Raw genomic sequence first — 15,698 nt, forward strand, 5'->3', positions numbered from 1 at the left:
TGCAAATTTATGTCAAGAAGGGCAGTGACCAATGAATCACTATTAGGTAAGTTCAAAAAGAAATCCATTGGTTTTACTATGCTATTCTTAATGCCAATCTAAACAGCTTGTAATGACATATTGTTCTTTATGAACACTTAGTACAGATTCTATCTCACAATTGCACTATCTCAATCCCAAAATCAATGCAAATTTCCATTGGCTCTATAGGAAACTTATTGGTAAGTAAATGAAAAACAACTCTCTGAGGACTAGAATTCATGAACTCCTGTTTAAAAGACAGGGACATTAACCCACTAAGCCATTGGAACATCACAAGTGGAAAGTGATGTCAAGAAGGGCAGTGAACATTGAATCACTATTAGGTAAGTTCAAAAAGAAATCCATTGGTTTCACTATGTTATTCTTAATGCCAATCTTTGCAGGGCATCATGACGTATTGTTCTTGATGAACATGTAATACAGATTCTATATCTCACAATTGCACTATCTCAATCCCAAAATCAATGCAAATTTACATTGGCTCCATAGGAAGCTTATTAGTAAGTAAATGAAAAAGACTCTCCAAGGATTAGAACTCATGAAATCCTTTTCACAAGACAAGTGCATTAACCCAGTAAGCCACATGAACATCACAGGTGCAAAGTGATGTCAAGAAGGGCAGTGAACAATGAATCACTATTAGGTAAGTTCAAAAAGAAATCCATTGGTTTTACTATGTTATTCTTAAAACCAATCTAAACAGATTGTGATGACATATTGTTCTTTATGAACACTTACTACAGATTCTATCTCACAATTGCACTATCTCAATCCCAAAATCAATGCAAATTTCTATTGGCTCTATAGGAAACTTATTGGTAAGTAAATGAAAAAGAGCTCTCTGAGGACTAGAACTCATGAACTCCTGGTTAAAAGACAGGGGCATTAACCCACTAAGCCATTGGAACATCACAAGTGCAAAGTGATGTCAAGAAGGGCAGTGAACATTGAATCACTATTCGTAAGTTCAAAAAGAAATCCATTGGTTTCACTATGTTATTCTTAAAGCCAATCTTTGCAGCGCATCATGACGTATTGTTCTTGATGAACACGTAATACAGATTCTATATCTCACAATTGCACTATCTCAAGCCCAAAATCAATGCAAATTTCCATTGGCTCTATAGGAAGCTTATTAGTAAGTAAATGAAAAAACTCTCTGAGAATTAAAACTCATGAACTCCTGTTTATAAGACAGGCGCAATAACCAAGTAAGCCACTGGAACATCACAAGTGCAAAAGGTTGTCAAGAAGGGCAATGACCAATGAATCACTATTAGGTAAGTTCAAAAAGAAAACCATTGGTTTCACTATGTTATTCTTAAAGCCAATCTAAACAGATTGTGATGACATATTGTTCTTTATGAACACTTACTACAGATTCTATCTCACAATTGCACTATCTCAATCCCAAAATCAATGCAAATTTCTATTGGCTCTATAGGAAACTTATTGGTAAGTAAATGAAAAAGAGCTCTCTGAGGACTAGAACTCATGAACTCCTGTTTAAAACACAGGGGCATTAACCCACTAAGCCATTGGAACATCACAAGTGCAAAGTGATGTCAAGAAGGGCAGTGAACATTGAATCACTATTGGTAAGTTCAAAAAGAAATCCATTGGTTTCACTATGTTATTCTTAATGCCAATCTTTGCAGCGCATCATGACGTATTGTTCTTGATGAACACGTAACACAGATTCTATATCTCAAAATCAATGCAAATTTCCATTGCTCCATAGGAAGCTTATTAGTAAGTAAATGAAAAAGACTCTCCAAGGATTAGAACTCATGAAATCCTTTTTACAAGACAGGTGCATTAACCCAGTAAGCCACAGCAACATCACAGGTGCAAATTTATGTCAAGAAGGGCAGTGACCAATGAATCACTATTAGGTAAGTTCAAAAAGAAATCCATTGGTTTTACTATGCTATTCTTAATGACAATCTAAACAGCTTGTAATGACATATTGTTCTTTATGAACACTTAGTACAGATTCTATCTCACAATTGCACTATCTCAATCCCAAAATCAATGCAAATTTACATTGGCTCCATAGGATGCTTATTAGTAAGTAAATGAAAAAGGCAATCCAAGGATTAGAACTCATGAAATCCTTTTTACAAGACAGGTGCATTAACCCAGTAAGCCACAGGAACATCACAGGTGCAAAGTGATGTCAAGAAGGGCAGTGAACAATGAATCACTATTAGGTAAGTTCAAAAAGAAATCCATTGGATTTACTATGTTATTCTTAAAACCAATCTAAACAGATTGTGATGACATATTGTTCTTTATGAACACTTACTACAGATTCTATCTCACAATTGCACTATCTCAATCCCAAAATCAATGCAAATTTCTATTGGCTCTATAGGAAACTTATTGGTAAGTAAATGAAAAAGAGCTCTCTGAGGACTAGAACTCATGAACTCCTGGTTAAAAGACAGGGGCATTAACCCACTAAGCCATTGGAACATCGCAAGTGCGAAGTGATGTCAAGAAGGGCAGTGAACATTGAATCACTATTGGTAAGTTCAAAAAGAAATCCATTGGTTTCACTATGTTATTCTTAAAGCCAATCTTTGCAGCGCATCATGACGTATTGTTCTTGATGAACACGTAATACAGATTCTATATCTCACAATTGCACTATCTCAATCCCAAAATCAATGCAAATTTACATTGGCTCCATAGGAAGCTTATTAGTAAGTAAATGAAAAAGACTCTCCAAGGATTAGAACTCATGAAATCCTTTTTACAAGACAGGTGCATTAACCAAGTAAGCCACAGCAACATCACAGGTGAAAATTTATGTCAAGAAGGGCAGTGACCAATGAATCACTATTAGGTAAGTTCAAAAAGAAATCCATTGGTTTTACTATGCTATTCTTAATGCCAATCTAAACAGCTTGTAATGACATATTGTTCTTTATGAACACTTAGTACAGATTCTATCTCACAATTGCACTATCTCAATCCCAAAATCAATGGAAATTTCCATTGGCTCTATAGGAAACTTATTGGTAAGTAAATGAAAAAGAGCTCTCTGAGGACTAGAACTCATGAACTCCTGTTTAAAAGACAGGGGCATTAACCCACTAAGCCATTGGAACATCACAAGTGCAAAGTGATGTCAAGAAGGGCAGTGAACATTGAATCACTATTGGTAAGTTCAAAAAGAAATCCATTGGTTTCACTATGTTATTTTTAATGCCAATCTTTGCAGCGCATCATGACGTATTGTTCTTGATGAACACGTAACACAGATTCTATATCTCAAAATCAATGCAAATTTCCATTGCTCCATAGGAAGCTTATTAGTAAGTAAATGAAAAAGACTCTCCAAGGATTAGAACTCATGAAAACCTTTTTACAAGACAGGTGCATTAACCCAGTAAGCCACAGCAACATCACAGGTGCAAATTTATGTCAAGAAGGGCAGTGACCAATGAATCACTATTAGGTAAGTTCAAAAAGAAATCCATTGGTTTTACTATGCTATTCTTAATGCCAATCTAAACAGCTTGTAATGACATATTGTTCTTTATGAACACTTAGTACAGATTCTATCTCACAATTGCACTATCTCAATCCCAAAATCAATGCAAATTTCCATTGGCTCTATAGGAAACTTATTGGTAAGTAAATGAAAAACAACTCTCTGAGGACTAGAATTCATGAACTCCTGTTTAAAAGACAGGGACATTAACCCACTAAGCCATTGGAACATCACAAGTGGAAAGTGATGTCAAGAAGGGCAGTGAACATTGAATCACTATTAGGTAAGTTCAAAAAGAAATCCATTGGTTTCACTATGTTATTCTTAATGCCAATCTTTGCAGGGCATCATGACGTATTGTTCTTGATGAACATGTAATACAGATTCTATATCTCACAATTGCACTATCTCAATCCCAAAATCAATGCAAATTTACATTGGCTCCATAGGAAGCTTATTAGTAAGTAAATGAAAAAGACTCTCCAAGGATTAGAACTCATGAAATCCTTTTCACAAGACAAGTGCATTAACCCAGTAAGCCACATGAACATCACAGGTGCAAAGTGATGTCAAGAAGGGCAGTGAACAATGAATCACTATTAGGTAAGTTCAAAAAGAAATCCATTGGTTTTACTATGTTATTCTTAAAACCAATCTAAACAGATTGTGATGACATATTGTTCTTTATGAACACTTACTACAGATTCTATCTCACAATTGCACTATCTCAATCCCAAAATCAATGCAAATTTCTATTGGCTCTATAGGAAACTTATTGGTAAGTAAATGAAAAAGAGCTCTCTGAGGACTAGAACTCATGAACTCCTGGTTAAAAGACAGGGGCATTAACCCACTAAGCCATTGGAACATCACAAGTGCAAAGTGATGTCAAGAAGGGCAGTAAACATTGAATCACTATTCGTAAGTTCAAAAAGAAATCCATTGGTTTCACTATGTTATTCTTAAAGCCAATCTTTGCAGCGCATCATGACGTATTGTTCTTGATGAACACGTAATACAGATTCTATATCTCACAATTGCACTATCTCAAGCCCAAAATCAATGCAAATTTCCATTGGCTCTATAGGAAGCTTATTAGTAAGTAAATGAAAAAACTCTCTGAGAATTAAAACTCATGAACTCCTGTTTATAAGACAGGCGCAATAACCAAGTAAGCCACTGCAACATCACAAGTGCAAAAGGTTGTCAAGAAGGGCAATGACCAATGAATCACTATTAGGTAAGTTCAAAAAGAAAACCATTGGTTTCACTATGTTATTCTTAATGCCAATCTTTGCAGCGCATCATGACGTATTGTTCTTGATGAACACGTAATACAGATTCTATATCTCAAAATCAATGCAAATTTCCATTGCTCCGTAGGAAGCTTATTAGTAAGTAAATGAAAAAGACTCTCCAAGGATTAGAACTCATGAAATCCTTTTTACAAGACAGGTGCATTAACCCAGTAAGCCACAGCAACATCACAAGTGCAAATTTATGTCAAGAAGGGCAGTGACCAATGAATCACTATTAGGTAAGTTCAAAAAGAAATCCATTGGTTTTACTATGCTATTCTTAATGACAATCTAAACAGCTTGTAATGACATATTGTTCTTTATGAACACTTAGTACAGATTCTATCTCACAATTGCACTATCTCAATTCCAAAATCAATGCAAATTTCCATTGGCTCTATAGGAAACTTATTGGTAAGTAAATGAAAAAGAGCTCTCTGAGGACTAGAATTCATGAACTCCTGTTTAAAAGACAGGGGCATTAACCCACTAAGCCATTGGAACATCACAAGTGCAAAGTGATGTCAAGAAGGGCAGCGAACATTGAATCACTATTAGTTAAGTTCAAAAAGAAATCCATTGGTTTCACTATGTTATTCTTAATGCCAATCTTTGCAGGGCATCATGACGTATTGTTCTTGATGAACATGTAATACAGATTCTATATCTCACAATTGCACTATCTCAATCCCAAAATCAATGCAAATTTACATTGGCTCCATAGGAAGCTTATTAGTAAGTAAATGAAAAAGACTCTCCAAGGATTAGAGCTCATGAAATCCTTTTTACAAGACAGGTGCATTAACCCAGTAAGCCACAGGAACAACACAGGTGCAAAGTGATGTCAAGAAGGGCAGTGAACAATGAATCACTATTAGGTAAGTTCAAAAAGAAATCCATTGGTTTTACTATGTTATTCTTAAAGCCAATCTAAACAGATTGTGATGACATATTGTTCTTTATGAACACTTAGTACAGATTCTATCTCACAATTGCACTATCTCAATCCCAAAATCAATGGAAATTTCCATTGGCTCTATAGGAAACTTATTGGTAAGTAAATGAAAAAGAGCTCTCTGAGGACTAGAACTCATGAACTCCTGTTTAAAAGACAGGGGCATTAACCCACTAAGCCATTGGAACATCACAAGTGCAAAGTGATGTCAAGAAGGGCAGTGAACATTGAATCACTATTGGTAAGTTCAAAAAGAAATCCATTGGTTTCACTATGTTATTTTTAATGCCAATCTTTGCAGCGCATCATGACGTATTGTTCTTGATGAACACGTAACACAGATTCTATATCTCAAAATCAATGCAAATTTCCATTGCTCCATAGGAAGCTTATTAGTAAGTAAATGAAAAAGACTCTCCAAGGATTAGAACTCATGAAAACCTTTTTACAAGACAGGTGCATTAACCCAGTAAGCCACAGCAACATCACAGGTGCAAATTTATGTCAAGAAGGGCAGTGACCAATGAATCACTATTAGGTAAGTTCAAAAAGAAATCCATTGGTTTTACTATGCTATTCTTAATGCCAATCTAAACAGCTTGTAATGACATATTGTTCTTTATGAACACTTAGTACAGATTCTATCTCACAATTGCACTATCTCAATCCCAAAATCAATGCAAATTTCCATTGGCTCTATAGGAAACTTATTGGTAAGTAAATGAAAAACAACTCTCTGAGGACTAGAATTCATGAACTCCTGTTTAAAAGACAGGGACATTAACCCACTAAGCCATTGGAACATCACAAGTGGAAAGTGATGTCAAGAAGGGCAGTGAACATTGAATCACTATTAGGTAAGTTCAAAAAGAAATCCATTGGTTTCACTATGTTATTCTTAATGCCAATCTTTGCAGGGCATCATGACGTATTGTTCTTGATGAACATGTAATACAGATTCTATATCTCACAATTGCACTATCTCAATCCCAAAATCAATGCAAATTTACATTGGCTCCATAGGAAGCTTATTAGTAAGTAAATGAAAAAGACTCTCCAAGGATTAGAACTCATGAAATCCTTTTCACAAGACAAGTGCATTAACCCAGTAAGCCACATGAACATCACAGGTGCAAAGTGATGTCAAGAAGGGCAGTGAACAATGAATCACTATTAGGTAAGTTCAAAAAGAAATCCATTGGTTTTACTATGTTATTCTTAAAACCAATCTAAACAGATTGTGATGACATATTGTTCTTTATGAACACTTACTACAGATTCTATCTCACAATTGCACTATCTCAATCCCAAAATCAATGCAAATTTCTATTGGCTCTATAGGAAACTTATTGGTAAGTAAATGAAAAAGAGCTCTCTGAGGACTAGAACTCATGAACTCCTGGTTAAAAGACAGGGGCATTAACCCACTAAGCCATTGGAACATCACAAGTGCAAAGTGATGTCAAGAAGGGCAGTGAACATTGAATCACTATTCGTAAGTTCAAAAAGAAATCCATTGGTTTCACTATGTTATTCTTAAAGCCAATCTTTGCAGCGCATCATGACGTATTGTTCTTGATGAACACGTAATACAGATTCTATATCTCACAATTGCACTATCTCAAGCCCAAAATCAATGCAAATTTCCATTGGCTCTATAGGAAGCTTATTAGTAAGTAAATGAAAAAACTCTCTGAGAATTAAAACTCATGAACTCCTGTTTATAAGACAGGCGCAATAACCAAGTAAGCCACTGGAACATCACAAGTGCAAAAGGTTGTCAAGAAGGGCAATGACCAATGAATCACTATTAGGTAAGTTCAAAAAGAAAACCATTGGTTTCACTATGTTATTCTTAAAGCCAATCTAAACAGATTGTGATGACATATTGTTCTTTATGAACACTTACTACAGATTCTATCTCACAATTGCACTATCTCAATCCCAAAATCAATGCAAATTTCTATTGGCTCTATAGGAAACTTATTGGTAAGTAAATGAAAAAGAGCTCTCTGAGGACTAGAACTCATGAACTCCTGTTTAAAACACAGGGGCATTAACCCACTAAGCCATTGGAACATCACAAGTGCAAAGTGATGTCAAGAAGGGCAGTGAACATTGAATCACTATTGGTAAGTTCAAAAAGAAATCCATTGGTTTCACTATGTTATTCTTAATGCCAATCTTTGCAGCGCATCATGACGTATTGTTCTTGATGAACACGTAACACAGATTCTATATCTCAAAATCAATGCAAATTTCCATTGCTCCATAGGAAGCTTATTAGTAAGTAAATGAAAAAGACTCTCCAAGGATTAGAACTCATGAAATCCTTTTTACAAGACAGGTGCATTAACCCAGTAAGCCACAGCAACATCACAGGTGCAAATTTATGTCAAGAAGGGCAGTGACCAATGAATCACTATTAGGTAAGTTCAAAAAGAAATCCATTGGTTTTACTATGCTATTCTTAATGACAATCTAAACAGCTTGTAATGACATATTGTTCTTTATGAACACTTAGTACAGATTCTATCTCACAATTGCACTATCTCAATCCCAAAATCAATGCAAATTTACATTGGCTCCATAGGATGCTTATTAGTAAGTAAATGAAAAAGGCAATCCAAGGATTAGAACTCATGAAATCCTTTTTACAAGACAGGTGCATTAACCCAGTAAGCCACAGGAACATCACAGGTGCAAAGTGATGTCAAGAAGGGCAGTGAACAATGAATCACTATTAGGTAAGTTCAAAAAGAAATCCATTGGATTTACTATGTTATTCTTAAAACCAATCTAAACAGATTGTGATGACATATTGTTCTTTATGAACACTTACTACAGATTCTATCTCACAATTGCACTATCTCAATCCCAAAATCAATGCAAATTTCTATTGGCTCTATAGGAAACTTATTGGTAAGTAAATGAAAAAGAGCTCTCTGAGGACTAGAACTCATGAACTCCTGGTTAAAAGACAGGGGCATTAACCCACTAAGCCATTGGAACATCGCAAGTGCGAAGTGATGTCAAGAAGGGCAGTGAACATTGAATCACTATTGGTAAGTTCAAAAAGAAATCCATTGGTTTCACTATGTTATTCTTAAAGCCAATCTTTGCAGCGCATCATGACGTATTGTTCTTGATGAACACGTAATACAGATTCTATATCTCACAATTGCACTATCTCAATCCCAAAATCAATGCAAATTTACATTGGCTCCATAGGAAGCTTATTAGTAAGTAAATGAAAAAGACTCTCCAAGGATTAGAACTCATGAAATACTTTTTACAAGACAGGTGCATTAACCAAGTAAGCCACAGCAACATCACAGGTGAAAATTTATGTCAAGAAGGGCAGTGACCAATGAATCACTATTAGGTAAGTTCAAAAAGAAATCCATTGGTTTTACTATGCTATTCTTAATGCCAATCTAAACAGCTTGTAATGACATATTGTTCTTTATGAACACTTAGTACAGATTCTATCTCACAATTGCACTATCTCAATCCCAAAATCAATGGAAATTTCCATTGGCTCTATAGGAAACTTATTGGTAAGTAAATGAAAAAGAGCTCTCTGAGGACTAGAACTCATGAACTCCTGTTTAAAAGACAGGGGCATTAACCCACTAAGCCATTGGAACATCACAAGTGCAAAGTGATGTCAAGAAGGGCAGTGAACATTGAATCACTATTGGTAAGTTCAAAAAGAAATCCATTGGTTTCACTATGTTATTTTTAATGCCAATCTTTGCAGCGCATCATGACGTATTGTTCTTGATGAACACGTAACACAGATTCTATATCTCAAAATCAATGCAAATTTCCATTGCTCCATAGGAAGCTTATTAGTAAGTAAATGAAAAAGACTCTCCAAGGATTAGAACTCATGAAAACCTTTTTACAAGACAGGTGCATTAACCCAGTAAGCCACAGCAACATCACAGGTGCAAATTTATGTCAAGAAGGGCAGTGACCAATGAATCACTATTAGGTAAGTTCAAAAAGAAATCCATTGGTTTTACTATGCTATTCTTAATGCCAATCTAAACAGCTTGTAATGACATATTGTTCTTTATGAACACTTAGTACAGATTCTATCTCACAATTGCACTATCTCAATCCCAAAATCAATGCAAATTTCCATTGGCTCTATAGGAAACTTATTGGTAAGTAAATGAAAAACAACTCTCTGAGGACTAGAATTCATGAACTCCTGTTTAAAAGACAGGGACATTAACCCACTAAGCCATTGGAACATCACAAGTGGAAAGTGATGTCAAGAAGGGCAGTGAACATTGAATCACTATTAGGTAAGTTCAAAAAGAAATCCATTGGTTTCACTATGTTATTCTTAATGCCAATCTTTGCAGGGCATCATGACGTATTGTTCTTGATGAACATGTAATACAGATTCTATATCTCACAATTGCACTATCTCAATCCCAAAATCAATGCAAATTTACATTGGCTCCATAGGAAGCTTATTAGTAAGTAAATGAAAAAGACTCTCCAAGGATTAGAACTCATGAAATCCTTTTCACAAGACAAGTGCATTAACCCAGTAAGCCACATGAACATCACAGGTGCAAAGTGATGTCAAGAAGGGCAGTGAACAATGAATCACTATTAGGTAAGTTCAAAAAGAAATCCATTGGTTTTACTATGTTATTCTTAAAACCAATCTAAACAGATTGTGATGACATATTGTTCTTTATGAACACTTACTACAGATTCTATCTCACAATTGCACTATCTCAATCCCAAAATCAATGCAAATTTCTATTGGCTCTATAGGAAACTTATTGGTAAGTAAATGAAAAAGAGCTCTCTGAGGACTAGAACTCATGAACTCCTGGTTAAAAGACAGGGGCATTAACCCACTAAGCCATTGGAACATCACAAGTGCAAAGTGATGTCAAGAAGGGCAGTGAACATTGAATCACTATTCGTAAGTTCAAAAAGAAATCCATTGGTTTCACTATGTTATTCTTAAAGCCAATCTTTGCAGCGCATCATGACGTATTGTTCTTGATGAACACGTAATACAGATTCTATATCTCACAATTGCACTATCTCAAGCCCAAAATCAATGCAAATTTCCATTGGCTCTATAGGAAGCTTATTAGTAAGTAAATGAAAAAACTCTCTGAGAATTAAAACTCATGAACTCCTGTTTATAAGACAGGCGCAATAACCAAGTAAGCCACTGGAACATCACAAGTGCAAAAGGTTGTCAAGAAGGGCAATGACCAATGAATCACTATTAGGTAAGTTCAAAAAGAAAACCATTGGTTTCACTATGTTATTCTTAATGCCAATCTTTGCAGCGCATCATGACGTATTGTTCTTGATGAACACGTAATACAGATTCTATATCTCAAAATCAATGCAAATTTCCATTGCTCCGTAGGAAGCTTATTAGTAAGTAAATGAAAAAGACTCTCCAAGGATTAGAACTCATGAAATCCTTTTTACAAGACAGGTGCATTAACCCAGTAAGCCACAGCAACATCACAAGTGCAAATTTATGTCAAGAAGGGCAGTGACCAATGAATCACTATTAGGTAAGTTCAAAAAGAAATCCATTGGTTTTACTATGCTATTCTTAATGACAATCTAAACAGCTTGTAATGACATATTGTTCTTTATGAACACTTAGTACAGATTCTATCTCACAATTGCACTATCTCAATCCCAAAATCAATGCAAATTTCCATTGGCTCTATAGGAAACTTATTGGTAAGTAAATGAAAAAGAGCTCTCTGAGGACTAGAATTCATGAACTCCTGTTTAAAAGACAGGGGCATTAGCCCACTAAGCCATTGGAACATCACAAGTGCAAAGTGATGTCAAGAAGGGCAGCGAACATTGAATCACTATTAGTTAAGTTCAAAAAGAAATCCATTGGTTTCACTATGTTATTCTTAATGCCAATCTTTGCAGGGCATCATGACGTATTGTTCTTGATGAACATGTAATACAGATTCTATATCTCACAATTGCACTATCTCAATCCCAAAATCAATGCAAATTTACATTGGCTCCATAGGAAGCTTATTAGTAAGTAAATGAAAAAGACTCTCCAAGGATTAGAGCTCATGAAATCCTTTTTACAAGACAGGTGCATTAACCCAGTAAGCCACAGGAACATCACAGATGCAAAGTGATGTCAAGAAGGGCAGTGAACAATGAATCACTATTAGGTAAGTTCAAAAAGAAATCCATTGGTTTTACTATGTTATTCTTAAAGCCAATCTAAACAGATTGTGATGACATATTGTTCTTTATGAACACTTACTACAGATTCTATCTCACAATTGCACTATCTCAATCCCAAAATCAATGCAAATTTCTATTGGCTCTATAGGAAACTTATTGGTAAGTAAATGAAAAAGAGCTCTCTGAGGACTAGAACTCATGAACTCCTGTTTAAAACACAGGGGCATTAACCCACTAAGCCATTGGAACATCACAAGTGCAAAGTGATGTCAAGAAGGGCAGTGAACATTGAATCACTATTGGTAAGTTCAAAAAGAAATCCATTGGTTTCACTATGTTATTCTTAAAGCCAATCTTTGCAGCGCATCATGACGTATTGTTCTTGATGAACACGTAATACAGATTCTATATCTCACAATTGCACTATCTCAATCCCAAAATCAATGCAAATTTACATTGGCTCCATAGGAAGCTTATTAGTAAGTAAATGAAAAAGACTCTCCAAGGATTAGAACTCATGAAATCCTTTTTACAAGACAGGTGCATTAACCCAGTAAGCCACAGCAACATCACAGGTGAAAATTTATGTCAAGAAGGGCAGTGACCAATGAATCACTATTAGGTAAGTTCAAAAAGAAATCCATTGGTTTTACTATGCTATTCTTAATGCCAATCTAAACAGCTTGTAATGACATATTGTTCTTTATGAACACTTAGTACAGATTCTATCTCACAATTGCACTATCTCAATCCCAAAATCAATGGAAATTTCCATTGGCTCTATAGGAAACTTATTGGTAAGTAAATGAAAAAGAGCTCTCTGAGGACTAGAACTCATGAACTCCTGTTTAAAAGACAGGGGCATTAACCCACTAAGCCATTGGAACATCACAAGTGCAAAGTGATGTCAAGAAGGGCAGTGAACATTGAATCACTATTGGTAAGTTCAAAAAGAAATCCATTGGTTTCACTATGTTATTTTTAATGCCAATCTTTGCAGCGCATCATGACGTATTGTTCTTGATGAACACGTAACACCGATTCTATATCTCAAAATCAATGCAAATTTCCATTGCTCCATAGGAAGCTTATTAGTAAGTAAATGAAAAAGACTCTCCAAGGATTAGAACTCATGAAAACCTTTTTACAAGACAGGTGCATTAACCCAGTAAGCCACAGCAACATCACAGGTGCAAATTTATGTCAAGAAGGGCAGTGACCAATGAATCACTATTAGGTAAGTTCAAAAAGAAATCCATTGGTTTTACTATGCTATTCTTAATGCCAATCTAAACAGCTTGTAATGACATATTGTTCTTTATGAACACTTAGTACAGATTCTATCTCACAATTGCACTATCTCAATCCCAAAATCAATGCAAATTTCCATTGGCTCTATAGGAAACTTATTGGTAAGTAAATGAAAAAGAGCTCTCTGAGGACTAGAACTCATGAACTCCTGGTTAAAAGACAGGGGCATTAACCCACTAAGCCATTGGAACATCACAAGTGCAAAGTGATGTCAAGAAGGGCAGTGAACATTGAATCACTATTCGTAAGTTCAAAAAGAAATCCATTGGTTTCACTATGTTATTCTTAAAGCCAATCTTTGCAGCGCATCATGACGTATTGTTCTTGATGAACACGTAATACAGATTCTATATCTCACAATTGCACTATCTCAAGCCCAAAATCAATGCAAATTTCCATTGGCTCTATAGGAAGCTTATTAGTTAGTAAATGAAAAAACTCTCTGAGAATTAAAACTCATGAACTCCTGTTTATAAGACAGGCGCAATAACCAAGTAAGCCACTGGAACATCACAAGTGCAAAAGGTTGTCAAGAAGGGCAATGACCAATGAATCACTATTAGGTAAGTTCAAAAAGAAAACCATTGGTTTCACTATGTTATTCTTAATGCCAATCTTTGCAGCGCATCATGACGTATTGTTCTTGATGAACACGTAATACAGATTCTATATCTCAAAATCAATGCAAATTTCCATTGCTCCGTAGGAAGCTTATTAGTAAGTAAATGAAAAAGACTCTCCAAGGATTAGAACTCATGAAATCCTTTTTACAAGACAGGTGCATTAACCCAGTAAGCCACAGCAACATCACAAGTGCAAATTTATGTCAAGAAGGGCAGTGACCAATGAATCACTATTAGGTAAGTTCAAAAAGAAATCCATTGGTTTTACTATGCTATTCTTAATGACAATCTAAACAGCTTGTAATGACATATTGTTCTTTATGAACACTTAGTACAGATTCTATCTCACAATTGCACTATCTCAATCCCAAAATCAATGCAAATTTCCATTGGCTCTATAGGAAACTTATTGGTAAGTAAATGAAAAAGAGCTCTCTGAGGACTAGAATTCATGAACTCCTGTTTAAAAGACAGGGGCATTAACCCACTAAGCCATTGGAACATCACAAGTGCAAAGTGATGTCAAGAAGGGCAGCGAACATTGAATCACTATTAGTTAAGTTCAAAAAGAAATCCATTGGTTTCACTATGTTATTCTTAATGCCAATCTTTGCAGGGCATCATGACGTATTGTTCTTGATGAACATGTAATACAGATTCTATATCTCACAATTGCACTATCTCAATCCCAAAATCAATGCAAATTTACATTGGCTCCATAGGAAGCTTATTAGTAAGTAAATGAAAAAGACTCTCCAAGGATTAGAACTCATGAAATCCTTTTTACAAGACAGGTGCGTTAACCCAGTAAGTCACAGCAACATCACACGTGCAGATTTATGTCAAGAAGGGCAGTGACCAATGAATCACTATTAGGTAAGTTCAAATAGAAATCCATTGGTTTTACTATGTTATTCTTAATGCCAATCTAAACAGCTTGTAATGACATATTGTTCTTTATGAATACTTAGTACAGATTCTATCTCACAATTGCACTATCTCAATCCAAAAATCAATGCAAATTTCCATTGGCTCTATAGGAAACTTATTGGTAAGTAAATGAAAAAGAGCTCTCTGAGGACTAGAACTCATGTTTAAAACACAGGGGCATTAAACCACTAAGCCATTGGAACATCACAAGTGCTAAGTGATGTCAAGAAGGGCAGCGAACATTGAATCACTATTAGATAAGTTCAAAAAGAAATCCATTGGTTTCACTATGTTATTCTTAATGCCAATCTTTGCAGCGCATCATGACGTATTGCTCTTGATGAACACGTAATACAGATTCTATATCTCACAATTGCACTATCTCAATCCCAAAATCAATGCAAATTTACATTGGCTCCATAGGAAGCTTATCAGTAAGTAAATGAAAAAGACTCTCCAACGATTAGAACTCATGAAATCCTTTGTACAAGACAGGTGCATTAACCCAGTAAGTCACAGCAACATCACAGGTGCATATTTATGTCAAGAAGGGCAGTGACCAATGAATCACTATTAGGTAAGTTCAAATAGAAATCCATTGGTTTTACTATGTTATTCTTAATGCCAATCTAAACAGCTTGTAATGACATATTGTTCTTTATGAATACTTAGTACAGATTCTATCTCACAATTGCACTATCTCAATCCAAAAATCAATGCAAATTTCCATTGGCTCTATAGGAAACTTATTGGTAAGTAAATGAAAAAGAGCTCTCTGAGGACTAGAACTCATGAACTCCTGTTTAAAA

This window comes from Phyllobates terribilis, unplaced genomic scaffold (assembly GCF_046119375.1).
Source record: "Phyllobates terribilis strain yellow unplaced genomic scaffold, ASM4611937v1 Scaffold_4__5_contigs__length_816908805, whole genome shotgun sequence".
NCBI lineage: Eukaryota > Metazoa > Chordata > Amphibia > Anura > Dendrobatidae > Phyllobates > Phyllobates terribilis.